The following is a 15169-nucleotide window of genomic DNA, read 5'->3' on the forward strand; positions in this document are numbered from 1 at the left end:
AGGTGATCGCAGGTACGACAGAATAACCCACTCACATCTTTTTATTTGTGAGATTTCTGACAAAACGACAGGAGAAGATTATAATAAAACTCTAATAAAAATGCAGAGTGTGATACAGAAGAAGAAGACGACAAAGAGAAGAATAGACCAGTCAGTGTGGTGAAAGAGACGAGACACAGTGACCCTGACCTGAGAGTGGTGGAGTTTTTCTCTGCTGAAGTTTGTACAATAAAATACTTCTTTTTATATTTATATAAATATGATTTTATTTCACAAACTGAGAATGAAGTAAATAATTCTCCATGGTCTGGAGCTGTGGGACGTTCAAGGTTCAGCTTTATTGTGTCAGTATATTTATATATGTATCATTTTGAAATTATTTGTGGGTCTGAATCATTTATTCAAGGCTTTTGTGTCTTTTCATTTTATTTTGAAAAGCTGTTAGTCCGTCTGCTTCCGGGTTTTTCTTGATCACGGAAGTGGTTCATATCTAAAGTCTTACACAGAAGCGTTGGTAAGTAGCAGCAGTTGCTAACGATGTTTAGTTAATAAATACACATGTTTTGTTTGTTTACCGCACTGTTAGCACCCAGCTATCAGTCATAGGAGTGTTAATTAGCGCTCGCGATTAGCGCTCGGCTAGTATTTCCGCTAGCATTTCCGCTAGCTCCCGTCAGCACTGTTGGTTAGCGCTGGGCTAACTCTGTTAGCATTCTCTGCTATTAATGTTAGCCAAGACCGCAGTACTTAATCAGTTGGGTCTGCTGTGTTTTATGTAATTCAACTTTATAAAAAAGGGACATTTTCATTGCTTCTTTATTTAAAAGAATCAGTGTTTGTTAATTGGAAAAATGAAAGTAGCCATTTGAAAGTTACAGATTTATTGATGTTGTTATTATATGTAACTTTTTGTATTTGATGTAATTGTTGTTTCAGGTTTATCACCTGTGGTCACCTGCAGTACTGGTCCTGGCAAGGTCCGTGTTTATGACGAGAAACACTGTAAAGTGAGTTTTACACCACATACTGTACGTTACACGTTTTGATTTGTGGTGTTCCCCAAGGCTCAGGTCTAGTCCCATACTTTTTTAAACAACTCTCTTTTTCAGTTGTTTTTAGGTTTATTTGAGTCGCTAATTCAAATCTTGGTCCTTAACCAGTTCCTTTAGAAATGAGGTTCGACCTCTTTAGGACCAGGAGTTGGTCCATAGGGCTCCTGGTCCTGGCAAGGTCAGTGTTTTGACCTTTAGAAAAGGTCCTAAAGTTACTTTTACACCACATATGTTACACATTTTGATTTGTGGTGTTCCTCAAGGCTCAACTCTAGGTCCCATACTAATTTTTTGTACTAATTCAAATCTCGGTACTGAACCAGTTTCTCAGAAATTAGGTTTGACCGCTGTAGGACCAGGTTTTGGTCTCCACGCGGACTAGGGTCCTAAAGAGGTAACAAATACAAACAAATATGTTGTAACAGAAAATGCTAGTTTGTGATATCGTAAAAAAAAAGTGGTATCTTCCGGACACAAACTCACAGACTCTTCATTTTTGTCATCAACTCTCAGTTAATTGTAAAAAATGTGTTGGAATCTCCGTCATGTTTTCCGACCGAGTCGCGCCGGAGTCGTAGTCTTGTAACAAAAGCTGTTGTTGTTGTTAAACTTGTTGTTTGTGCAGATTTTGGCTTCACACTGTGTTGACGCTGTAGAACATGGAGCTCATTAAGCAACACAAACAAGACTTTCACTCTCAGTGTGTGTGTGTGTGTGTGTGTGTGAAAAGTTTCACAGACGAGTCGATGGCCAGTTTTTGTGTTTTCGCGCAGGTTAATGAGGCGGATTCAGAGAAACTGGCGGCCATTTTGATGTCACTGCACGTTTCTTTGTGTGTTTTTGTTCAGAAGGTTTTTCTTTCTTAAAGTTAAGGACTAAATCCTTGTTTACACTGTGTGTGTCCATGGATTTCTATAGTTACAGGCCACGCCCCCCGGGAAAAACAAAATGGACGACATAAATGGGTTAAACTTTCATCAGATTTTTAAACGGTCGTCTTTCACCGTGTTCATCGTTTACCGCGTCGTCTCTGGATCTTCATCATCATCGGTGTCAACACGGGTGCTTTTATTCTGAAAAACAACAAACATCGACATTTAATGTTGTATTATCAGTGTTTGACTTCCTGTCCCTGACGAGCCACAAAGACGGAGCAAAGAGAAGAGGTTTTTTAACAAGATATGAAGTAGTTTTCTTTACAGATGAAAGCAGCACTTTACAACTCTGAAATAAGAGAAATACGAAACACTATGATATAAAAGCAAACTATACGTGAACAGCTGTTAAAACTAGTTAAAATATTACAATACAGTGTTAAGTGGTTGTCATCGCTCTCATTATATTCATTCTTAAACCTCTTGTCGAGAACAGAAACTAAGACCTGATAGAAATACAGAATAATATTAAAAGTATAAGTGAAAACAAGAAAAATGACGATTCATCTCAAAAAACACAATCAATCACGTACATATTTTAATATCTTTAGTCTTTGTAATCGTTGAAATGATATAAATCTGGTGTAAATGTGTAAAAAACCCACATGTGACTGTAAGAGAGGAGGTTTATTTCAGAGACGGGAAGTTAAACGAGGTCAGAACGTCCTGTAACTGCAGCAGGTGACGCGGGAACATCGTCTTCCCGATCACACGCTTCGATCTTCTCAGCTTCTCCTCTGAGCAGCAGCAGCAGCAGCAGCAGCAGCAGCAGCAGCTTTTTGCTTTAAAGAAGCATCAGAAGGGAAATGGAGCTCCTGTCCACGGTGGACTGAGAGCAGATCATTCACAGGAGGAGATACAGACGAGACCTGCCTGGACCAAGTGAGGAGGAGAGAAAAGAAAATTGATGGCAGGAAGGGCGGCATAAACACGACAACGGGTGCTTCTGCTCCGGCTCAAATGAAAATCCAATTTCAGAGAAGGACTTGTGGAGAGAAGAAGAGGAAGAGGAGGAAGAGGAGAAACACACACAGAAAAGACGAGCAAAAAAATAGTCTGGTGGTGAAAGGAGCTGCAAATCCTGAGGGCCTGAGGAGAGACAATGATCTTCAATTACCAGCTACTCTGTTCTCAATTTTAGACAAGAGCAGAGGGAGAAATGAAGGAAAACGAGACGAGGAGGAGGAGGAGGAGGAGGAGGGAGGGAGGTGAAGAAGTGTGTGTGTGTGTGTGTGTGGAGGGAGATATTAGAGACGAGGAAAAACACAAATGAGAAAGAGAAACAGACGTAATTAGAGGATGAAAAAAACCATCTTTGGTCCTGGTGTTAATACGTTTGCTGTAAACTGAGAAAACAAGAGAGTTTTTTTGCCGTCAGAGTCAAACACACAACACAAATCTGTGAAAACACGTCTTTAATACATTATTTATGTCAGTTTGAATCTGCGCTATCTTAAAAACTAAGTTTGTAAAACCGCTCACTCTGCCACACCAAACCCCAGAGAGGAAATCACTGATTTTAACGTCACACACACAGGAAGTTGTTGAATAACAGTCAGAACAGGAACTTCAAATGTCTTATTTAGCAGAATTTGGCTTTTGAAATGTTTAGTTCAGATTAACCTCAGTGACACAAAGTGACCACACGAGGCAGCAGTGGCCCAGCAGCTCCTAAAATCACTGGTTTTCTCTATGGGCTTTGGTGTGGGAGAGTGAGTGGTTTACAAACGTCTGTCTCACAGTGAGATAAAGACGCGAACATCGTAGACTTAGACTGACGTGGATTTTATGACACAGGTCAGTAACCCGAACAGTTAAATGTGGTTAAATTCATGTTGTTGTTGTTTTTTAAATAAGCTAATTTAAATAGAATTAAAGCCGTTCTTTCAGGGTTAATGAGGATTGTCTGTGTTGGTATTGTCCTTTTCTCCGGGTGTAAAACATCCCGTTTCCCCCGCGCCGCCGTCGTCTTTATGTTGCTGATGTATTCTCGCGCTGACTGGACGCCGGAGCGTTGCCAGGCTAATTGCTGGCAGATAAACAGAACAGCGTCTTTCCACCATAAAAACATTTATTCTTATTTTCTATTTTTTCATGACTCCAGAGTTTGTGGCAGTTACCTGAGAGGAGTTTTTTTCCTCTTCTTCAGAAGACAGGAGGCTTTAAAGTGGATGTTTACCCCGCTGATCGCTCGCCGGGTCATCATTGTCCTAATTAAACCGCCGGAGTATTAATAGATTTCTGACTTCCTGTCAGTGTGTTGTTGTTTTTTTCTGCGCAGGAACAAACAAAGTGCTTTCAGATTTATCGCCAACTGTCATGTTAGCTCTCGCAGTGAAGGCGAGTCCTGCTGGGAAGCTTCACATCAAACGCCCCCCCCCCCCCCCCGTCAGAAACACCTTTAATTACTCTCCGTCTCTGCCGCGGCGCTGAAAGCCTCACCGCTGTGTTCTTGGCTCTGCCGTCGTCTCAGTTCGTCCGTCTGGATCTGATTCAAGCTCCTCCGTGTCTCCTGCTCGTCCTCCACCACCTCGCTCCCTCGCCGCTTTTCTTCTTTGTTTTTAAATTTAAATGAGCTCTAACTGGCACGGAAGCTCAAAGGCGGCGAGTACATTTATACGGCGGCGAGAAGGAAGAGGTAAAAATACACAAGTAAAGGCCACAAACAACAGCAAAGACGTGTCTGCGGGAAACTTTCTCGTCATTCAAGCTTTTACACGTGGATTATCTTTCCATTCACACGTTCATGACAAAATGTTCTGTATTTATTTACAGTCGCACTTTTCTCTCAAACGTTTGCCTTTCCACCCACGGTCTGGTTTTCCATGGCTTCATAGCTCCTCCTCAATGTGGGCGGAGTCATTATATCACGGCTGCGTGAGACCACGGTGACGTGGTTTTCTACGCGACGCAAACACAAACTAGCAACTTGTAAAGCAGTTGTTTTGGGTGAAACTGAATCATTAGAATCAGTTGATTCATATCGTAGCATGGCTTAAATATCGTGATAATATTGTATCGAGGCTTAAATATCAAAGCGTATCTTAAAATATCGTGACACTATCATGACTTAAATATCGTGATAATTTTGGGACTTAAATATTGTGACTTAAATATTGTGATAATGTCATGATTATATTGTATCGGGACTTAAATATCGTGATAATATTGTGACTTAAATATCTTGATAATATCACGATTATATTGTATTGGGACTTAAATATCGTGATAATATTGTGACTAAAATATCATGATAAAATTGTGTCGAGGCTTAAATATCATGATCATATCGTGACTTAAATATTGTGACTTAAATATCATGATAAAATTGTGTCGAGGCTTAAATATCATGATAATATCATGATTATATTGTATCGGGACTTAAATATCGTGATAATATTGTGACTTAAATATCGTGATAATATCATGATTATATTGTATCGGGACTTAAATATCGTGACTTAAATATCATGATAATATCCTGACATAAACATCGTGACATAAATATCGTGACATTATTATTTATAGTAAAAGTTTGATTGTGTACGATGGATTTTCTCCTCCGCACTGATTTACGTCACTTTTTTCTTCGCTCAGTTCTAACTCAGCTTGACTCATCACGTTGTTTTTCCATGACTTCATAGCTCCTCCTCCTCCTTTGTTTCCATCAAAAAGCGTTCAGTGACTCTCTGGAGTGAAGATGAAGTTAAAGATGTTCAGAAACTGCTGCTCTCCACCAGGGGGCGTTTTAAGGATCATGTAGTTTTTTTTAGATATATCGGTCGATCTGTTTGAATTAAACACGTTCTGTTCTGTTGTTCCTCATCTGTGGAGATAAACAAAGTCAAATTTGAAATTATGATTCTGTAAATATATTTGAAGCCACTTAAATATCCAAACGACTTATCCCTAAAACTAAATGGAGTTTATAAATAACTACTCTGTGGTTAATAAGAATAAATAAGTAAATCATTTCTTATTCTTGTGTCTCTTCACACTTTACAGCCGTGGAAAAGCGCTTATTTTTCCCGCCTCCTTTTTTTTATTATCACCACTTTCATTCTGTTAATATCATGAGGGAGTTTTGTTGAAATTGTTATTTTTTCCTCATTAAGCCACTTCCACATTAACGTTCCTCCCATCTGAGACGAGCGCTGCAGATCATTTTTACACAAAAACACACGCAGCACTAATTAAGTCGACTGTGCACATTACATTTCCTCTTTATTTCCTCCTAACGTGGCACTTATTATATTATTTTGTCTTTGCTTTAATGTCTCTCTCTCTCTCTCTCTCTCTGTTTTACCAGGTGACCTCAGGGGACCGAGCGACTTTAAATTGATTCTTTCGTTTTCTACGCGCCGCGTTAAATTGAAACCAATCCCCAAATGTTTAACAGCTCGAACTTCCTGAGAGAGAGAGAGAGGAAGAGGGTGAGGAGGAGAGGGGGGCGGGGTTTTCACGGCTCACACAATGAAGAGACAGGGTTCGTTTCGTCTTTCGAGGATTTGGTAAATCCGGAACCGCGTGGACAAAGACTCGCCGGAGCAGAACCGCAGCTCAGCGTGACAACTGGCTTTACTTCATGTCATTGTATTCAAATTTACTACATCCCCAACACATTATCACCTCCTCCTCACACACACACACACACACACACACTGACGACACCGCAGAGAAAGATCGCACTTTACCCAGTTTTTTTCCCTCCAAAAGTCGGATTTGACACAAATTGAAGCTGAGGAAACTTTTTTTAATGTGAAGCTGTTTCACAAAAGACAACGCACTGTAAAAAATACATCTATAAGTAGATTTTAGAATTATAAGTGGAATTTGGAATTATAAGTAGAATTTGGAATTATAAGTAGATTTTAGAATTATAAGTAGAATTTGGAATTATAGGTGGAATTTGGAATTATAAGTGGAATTTAGAATTATAAGTGGACTTTAGAATTATAAGTGGATTTTAGAATTATAAGTGGATTTTAGAATTATAAGTAGAATTTGGAATTATAAGTGGAATTTGGAATTATAAGTAGATTTTAGAATTATAAGTGGAATTTGGAATTATAAGTAGAATTTGGAATTATAAGTAGATTTTAGAATTATAAGTAGAATTTGGAATTATAGGTGGAATTTGGAATTATAAGTGGAATTTAGAATTATAAGTGGATTTTAGAATTATAAGTAGAATTTGGAATTATAAGTGGAATTTGGAATTATAAGTAGATTTTAGAATTATAAGTAGAATTTGGAATTATAAGTGGAATTTAGAATTATAAGTGGAATTTGGAATTATAAGTAGAATTTAGAATTATAAGTGGATTTTAGAATTATAGGTGGAATTTGGAATTACAAGTGGAATTTAGATTTATAAGTGGATTTTAGAATTATAAGTGGAAGTTGGAATTATAAATAGATTTTAGAATTATAAGTAGAATTTGGAATTATAAGTGGAATTTGGAATTATAAGTGTCATGCTTGTGTCTTGTTTGTCTCCTTTTGTGTCTCTCTGCTTTATTTTGTAGTTCTACTTCCTGTGTGTGCTTGTGTTTCTCCCACTTACCTGCTGTCTCCGCTCACTCCCCCTCCCCTCCCTGTTCTGTTGATGAGCCTCATCCTGTTCACCTGCGTCGGGTTTGCCACACCTGCTTTGTGATCTCCCCTCACCTTCCTCTGTACGTAAGCCTGCCCAGTGTGTCACTCATGTCTGTGTCTGGCTTCCTGTGTGTAGATCTGTCTCCCTGCCCTGATTCATGTGAAAACATGAAAACATGTGTTTTTGGATTTATGCCTTTGTCCTGACTTGTTTTTGTTTGACCATCCTGTCAAATACATCCTGCCTGCGCTTGGGTCCTCTGTACCGCCTGACAATAAGTAATATTTGGAATTATAAGTACAATTTGGATTTATACATGGAATTTGGAACTATAACTACAATTTGGAATTATAAGTAGAATTTAGAACTATAAGTGAAGTTGGAACTATAAATGGATTTTGTAATTATAAGTAGAATTCTTTAGTCTCGACTGTCTAAGACTGATCTACGTCCGGACACCGTCCTCTGGAATAATAAACTAAAACAGGGATGTCGAAGGTCTGGCCAATCACGGCCTTCGGTCAGATTTTTTGTGTTCTTGGTTTTATAGTGTATAATTTATTAGCTGATAAAGAGTTGTGCTTTTGAAACCAAAGTCCAAAGTCTTTTGTTTTTACCACAAACTCGCATTATAACGTGATACAGATGTGGTTTTACGTGTGTAACATGTAAAAATGCAAACACACAAATTGCCATGTTTTCCTGGATTGTGACACAGACGTCAGCGCTTGACTCTAAATCATTAAAAGTATTTACTCTGCAGTTTGTAACATAAGGACAGTGGCGTGTAAGTCAAGACATTCGTGCAGATTGACAAACACAGCGCGATGAAGTCGACAGTCGTCGTGCGTTCACTCATTTCTCGGTGTGACAGAGCGAGAGAGCTAATGTGGCGTGAGCTGGATCGTCCTCGCCTCCAACAGGGCCAGGCGACTCCTCCTGGGACCAAGAGAGGGGAGAAATAAAAAGGGTAATTAGCTCCCTCCTCCTCCTCCTCCTCCCCCCCGTCCTCACCCCTCTCATCACGAAAGCCTCCTCCCTCTCCAGAGTCTCCTCTCTCCGTCTAATGCCATCATTTCCCTGATGGAAGCGTGCGAGTCTGTCGTGTTCATGATGGAAATGACTGATGTTCACAGTCTTAATGTGAAAAAGATACAGCAAGCGTTTCTCTCGATAGACTCTTCAGCGGCGCCGACGTGTCAATCACACGCTGACGACAGCGCGACAGTCGCTCTGTATTACACTGTAAAAATGTAATTACATTGTTGTAAAAGAAAAACAATCAAGACAGAAAAATAGTCATTTTAAGATGTGGCAGCTTTACTTCAAGCTTTAATTAGCAGAAAGAAGCTAAAATAATGGTCTGTTTTAAATATTAATATAATAAATTATATTGTATGCAAATATAAGACATTGTAAAGTATACATTCTTAAATTCCACTCAATTAAGTAAAGAAAGATTGATTTTGCGTTAATATTCATTACATGAAAGATTTTGTTTTTGATTTCTATTCATCCACAAAGACACTGCCTGCCAAATAGTGAGCTGTTCTATCCATCCACCGATAGACTGTCTGCTAAATAGTGAGCTAATCATACATCATGTTACATATACATCTGCCAACAGACTGCCTGCTAAATAATGAGCTTTTCTTAAAACAAAAAAACAATCTTTCTTTCTTTCTTTCTTTCTTTCTTTCTCTAAATCATTCCCATTCCTGTGGTTTATCTTGTTTTCCTCCATCTTCTCTGCTCATCCTCGAATAAGACGCCCCAAATTACATCACATCTCTGTCCGCACTCTAACTCTGTGTCTCAGTGAACCCCAAATATAAAATAAAAGAAAAAGAAAGAAGCGTCTGCTATCTCTTAGATTTGAGTTATAACACCATTTATTCAGCCGACATCTTCTGTGATGTCATTATTTGGTTTGTCTCTCTGCGTCAGAGGACAAGACTCCGTGACCTCGACAACAGCAGAGAGTTCACTTTTCAAAAAACATTTTTAAAAACATCAATATTTCTTTATTACTATTCAATTAAAAACAGCTGATTTTGTATCACATCATATTTCTGTGACTTCAGTAACGTGAGAAGCAGCTGAATAAATAAATGTAATTCATTGAAAATGCTGAGGCAGCTTTCACAACTATTGTTCTCCAGTTTTCTTTGTTTACTTGGAAAACCGAGTCAGTGATGGTGCGTTCTATTTACGTCAGAACTCAGAACTGGGAATTATGTCAGAAAACAGCCTGCCAAATAATGAGCCATTCTAAACATCCATCAACAGACTGCCTGCCAAATAATGAGCTATTCTATACGTCCACCAACAGACTGCCTGCCCAATAATGAGCCATTCTAAACATCCATAAACAGACTGCCTGCCAAATAATGAGCTATTCTATACATCAGTGTGTGTGTGTGTGTGTGTGAGACGGAGCATTAGCATGCAGTTTGCGCCGGCAGACACTCAGACGTGTCCGTCTCCTCCGAGCTTCTTTTCCACGTCGCTTCAATTTTCCCCTCGATCTCAAAGATTTGGGAACGTCGGAGAGCAGAAGATAACACACACACACACACCCTCTCATATCAGCGTTCAGCCTGTCACCTCACTGAGGAGGAGGACGGTGTTTTCATGCCTAATCACGGTGGTTTGACCGACCAATCAGACGCTGCTGTTACTCAAGGCTGCGGCTCCTTTACGTTGCTGCTGTTGTTTTTTGTCTTTTCCCCAAAGTCTTTGTTTAAAGGAAAAACAACACGTATAATAAAAGTGCTTCAATTTGGTCGGGGATTGACATTTGGGTGGAGGACGGCTAGAGGACGGACAAACGGAGACACACAGACACAGAGAGAGATGAGGAGGTGTGTGGATTTGAATTTCAGAAAAGAACATTTGGTTGTTTATTCACTTTATAGACACGAGCGGAGACGACAAAGGCGACGCCTTCTGTGTTGAAAACAATAAATAAGTCAATAAATGCCGTGTTTTTCCATGTGAGTTTATTTAACGCTGTGTCAGATGTTGTGAACAGACGTTTAACTCTTCATTTTCAAAACATCACCGACCGCGGCGAACACATTTCACTTTGTTTTTATTTACGTCGCCTCAACAAATACATAAATAACCAGAAGTTTGTAACTCTTTGACGGTTTAATCTGAATTTTTCGTGATAGGTAGGTGATCAACCAAGAATCATCTCCCCACCGATGACGTCACAAATCAATTATCAAACTTTCATGAAAACGCTCATCTGTTATAATGGGAAAAACTGTAATTACATGTTACAGATTTAACGCAGTGTATATTTGTTAAGTCTGATTTTCAACAGTGTAAAAATCTAATCTCTGTCAAAACTCATCACATTTGACTGAAATTTGGTAAGATTGCGTATTACAGATTTATCCCATTGAACAAGTTCACGCATGTTGATCTCAGCGACGTCTTCACAGATCAGTGGAAATGTCAGTATTTCAGGCGCTGTTTGTAAAAACACATCATATCTATTTATATGTAATATTTCTGTGAGGCTGGGGGGCGAAATCTCTTCAATAATTAATAATCTGTGTATAGTGTTTGAGATTATATCCTGATATAGGAGATAAATGTGGATATAAAACTGCACACGGCTCTGGACTCATGGAAAGTTTGAGAGTGACAATGCACTGTAAAATACTCTGTAAATACACTGGACATACACTGTAAAATACACTTTACGCTGTAAAATACTCTGTAAATACATTGTAAAAAAACACTGTAAATAATCTGATAATTTTGGTGCATTAAGATTAAGATTACCTTGTTTATTGAATTCATTTAGTTTAGTATACATAATCTGATCATTCTGCGGAATTCATTCAGATTAGTGCAGTTGCTGGAATCAGATTATTTTGGTGTCGTATTCAGATTAGCTTTACAGGATGAAAAAGGGATTGCTGAGGGAGTTGAAATCAGATTACTTCAGTGGGTGCAATCACACTGTTTTCGTAATCCGGTTAATTCAAAGGTTTAAATCTGATTATTCTGGTTATTATATCTGGTTATTTTAGTATATGTCATTGGATTATGTCAGCTGATAACTACACTGTAAAATGAAATATAATCTGCTGTTTATGATCTGTACGACATGATCTTAAATAACACTTATTACAATTCATTTAAGATAAAAACCTGTTTATTTCATGAGTTACAAACAATCACAGTGAATATAAATGTGGTCAAACTCTGCTGTAACTGAAATAATTAGGTTTAAATAATATTGTTGTTTGATTCCGTGCATTTATTCAATAATGCAACGAGGAAAAGTCTTTAAAATCTCATCATCGTCATGATGACGTAGATATAATGTCGGTTTACACTGGACACGTGTCTCAGACTCAGATGTGAACAGAGAAAGTCCAGTGTTGACACGTGTTAGTGAAGAAGCTGATGCTGTCTCTGTTGTCTTCTCTGACGTTGGACAGAAAGACGCTGGACTCCTCGATGATCGCTGACAAAGCAGCCGATTGAGCGGCCCGTGTCCTGACAGGCCTCACTGCGCGCTCCGTGGAGCTTCTGTTTCAACCCTGTCCTTCACCTCCACTCGTCTTCCCCTCTCTTTGATTCCGGCCGGCGAGCGCTTTCACATCTCCAGCTCCTCGACACGTTCGCGGCGCCCAGAGCGAGCGAGTGAGTGAGCGTCCTGTTGCCTACTGTACCTGTGAAAGTCCGGCCTGACCGTGGCATTAAATATACATCACCTGTGGGGTTGGAGGGAAGTCGAGGCCAAGGCGAAGCAGTTCAAACACTTTCACGCTGAAAAATACATGAATGTTTACCCCGAGAAAAGTTATTACGCCTCGTTTTCAACGCTCCGAGGGAAGGAAAGGTCGCAGAGTTATCGCAACCTCAATTTCTGCAGGGAGACCAAGTCCGGCTCTTTCATTTCAACTCTGGACACTAAATTCTGTGCAGTTTAAAGGGATAGTTCAGACTTATGAGGCATATGAGGTGCTGAGCGCCCCCTACGGTTGTCATTCTAAGTAATCAACTCATTAAAAGAACAATTGAAAAAGAAAACTGGCCTTACGCTCCTGCCCGGTCTCTGAGGTCAGCTGATCAGCTGCTCCTGCAGACACCAAAATCTAAACGGAAGCTCAGAGAGGACAGAGCTTTTCCACAGCATGTTAGACCACGCCCCTTCACTGTTAGACACGCCCCTTCACTGTCACAACACATCTTAAAACCCATTTTTACTCTTTGGCTTTCAAGCCAGTATGAGCTTGTTTATCTTAGTATAGTTTTATTGTTTGACTTTTTCATTTGTATTTTTATTAAGACTTTCTACAGTATTGTTGTTAGGCCTATGATGTCATTATTTATATTTTATTTATCTTATTTATCTCTGTTGTACAGCACTTTGTATCAGCTGTTGTTGTTTTTTAAAGTGCTTTATAAATAAAGTTGGATTGGATTTTTGGCCACACCCATTAGAAAGTGCACAACTTTGGAGTTGAACTTTTCCATGACGAGTATTCCTGAATGCTTTTTTTGGGTTTTCAAGAAGGCGCCACCTAGTGGGAGAACAGCAAATTATGTTGTGTTATGTTCTGTTATGTGTGATATGTGTGACGCTCATTCACTCACTCGAATTTGTGATATCGGTAGATTCTCGAAGTTGTGATATTGGTATCGGTAGATACTCGAGGTTGTGATATCGGTAGATTCTCGAGCTTGTGATATCGGTATCGGTAGATACTTGAGGTTGTGATATCGGTAGATTCTCGAGCTTGTGATATCGGTATCGGTAGATACTTGAGGTTGTGATATCGGTATCAGTAGATTCTTGAGGTTGTGATATCGGTAACAGTAGATACTAGAGGGTGTGGTATCTCTGTAATCATTCACTACAGTCTTGTGTGTGTGTGTGTGTGTGTGTGTGTGTGTGAGTTTAATGAGAAATATGTCATCTTGTTGAGTGGCCTCAAACATCCCATAATGCTTCACAGTGTGGCGCAGTCCCCTCATAAGTCTTTATAATTAGTATCGAGTCGTGAATGAATGAATGGATGAATGAATGATTTTTCCATCACACACAGACACACAAAGGATGTGCTGTTTGTTGCTTTAGCTAATGGCTACGCTAGTGAATAATTACACTGGGCTGCTAATGGACAAACACACACACACACACACAATTACAATACAACAGGATGTAAATGAGCTTTCACAAACACCCACATATGTATACACACACACACACACACACACATCTCAATAAAAGGGAGGCTTAAATGAGATTTACCCTCCCCTCACACACGCACACACACACACACACACAGACACAGACACACACACACAGAGCCGTCGGTGAGTGAAGTGTCAGGTTAAGCAGAATGAATGGACTCGCTCTGAAAACACAAATTGCAAAGTAAACAGATTAGAGTGAAAACAGACTCCTCCCCCTCCTCTTCCCCCTCCTCCTCCCCCTCAAACCACTCCACCGCTCCATCATCCCTCCTCACAGTCTCCCTCTGCTCCCTCCTCCTCCTCCTCCTCCTCCTCTGTCTCCCTCTCTAAGTGAACAGTCAGTGTTTATGACACATGAGTTTATTTCACCTACAGGAAAAGAAATGGCGTTTTTCCACTGTACAGTTCTAACTCGACTCAGTCTCTCGGTATCAGTCATGTTGTTTACCATGACTTCATAGCTCCTCCTCCACGTGGGTGGAGTCATCATATCACGGCTGTGTGAAACTGCTGGTTTTATCCGCGACACAAACACAAACTAGTGACTTGTAAAGCAGTTTATCGTAGCGTGACTTAAATATTGTGACATTAATATCGTGATAATATGGTGATTTAAATATCATGATAATATCATGACTTAAATATCGTGACATTAACATCGTGATAATTTCATGACATAAATATTGTGACAAATATCGTGACATAAATATTGTGATATATCGTGTCTTAATTATCGTGATATCATGACATAAATATTGTGACATAAATATTGTAATAATATCGTGACATAAATATCGTGATATATCATGACTTAAATATTGTGACATAAATATTGTAATAATATCGTGACATAAATATCGTGATAATATCGTGACATAAATATTGTGATATATCATGACTTAAATATTGTTACATAAATATTGTGATAATATCGTGACATAAATATCGTGATAATATCGTGACATAAATAATGTGATATATCATGACTTAAATATCATGACATAAGTATTGTGATAATATCGTGACATAAATATCGTGATAATTTCATGACATAAATATTGTGACAAATATCGTGACATAAATATTGTGATATATCGTGTCTTAATTATCGTGATATCATGACATAAATATTGTGACATAAATATTGTAGTAATATCGTGACATAAATATCGTGATATATCATGACTTAAATATTGTGACATAAATATTGTAATAATATCGTGACATAAATATCGTGATAATATCGTGACATAAATATTGTGATATATCATGACTTAAATATTGTTACATAAATTTTGTGATAATATCGTGACATAAATATCGTGATAATATCGTGACATAAATATTGTGATATA

General features: G+C 38.8%; 1 long non-coding RNA gene across 1 annotated transcript in view; it reads left to right on the forward strand.

Moving 5' to 3' along the window:
• The first annotated feature begins 461 nt into the window (after positions 1-461).
• Positions 462-15169, forward strand: part of LOC131472894 (uncharacterized) — a 35672-nt gene continuing 20964 nt past the window's right edge. Inside the window, exons 1-2 of the long non-coding RNA XR_009242146.1 lie at positions 462-514; positions 937-1007. This is a non-coding gene — a long non-coding RNA (uncharacterized LOC131472894). The remainder of the gene's footprint in view (positions 515-936; positions 1008-15169) is intronic.

This window comes from Solea solea, chromosome 14 (genome assembly GCF_958295425.1).
Source record: "Solea solea chromosome 14, fSolSol10.1, whole genome shotgun sequence".
In the NCBI taxonomy this organism is placed as follows: Eukaryota; Metazoa; Chordata; class Actinopteri; order Pleuronectiformes; family Soleidae; genus Solea; species Solea solea.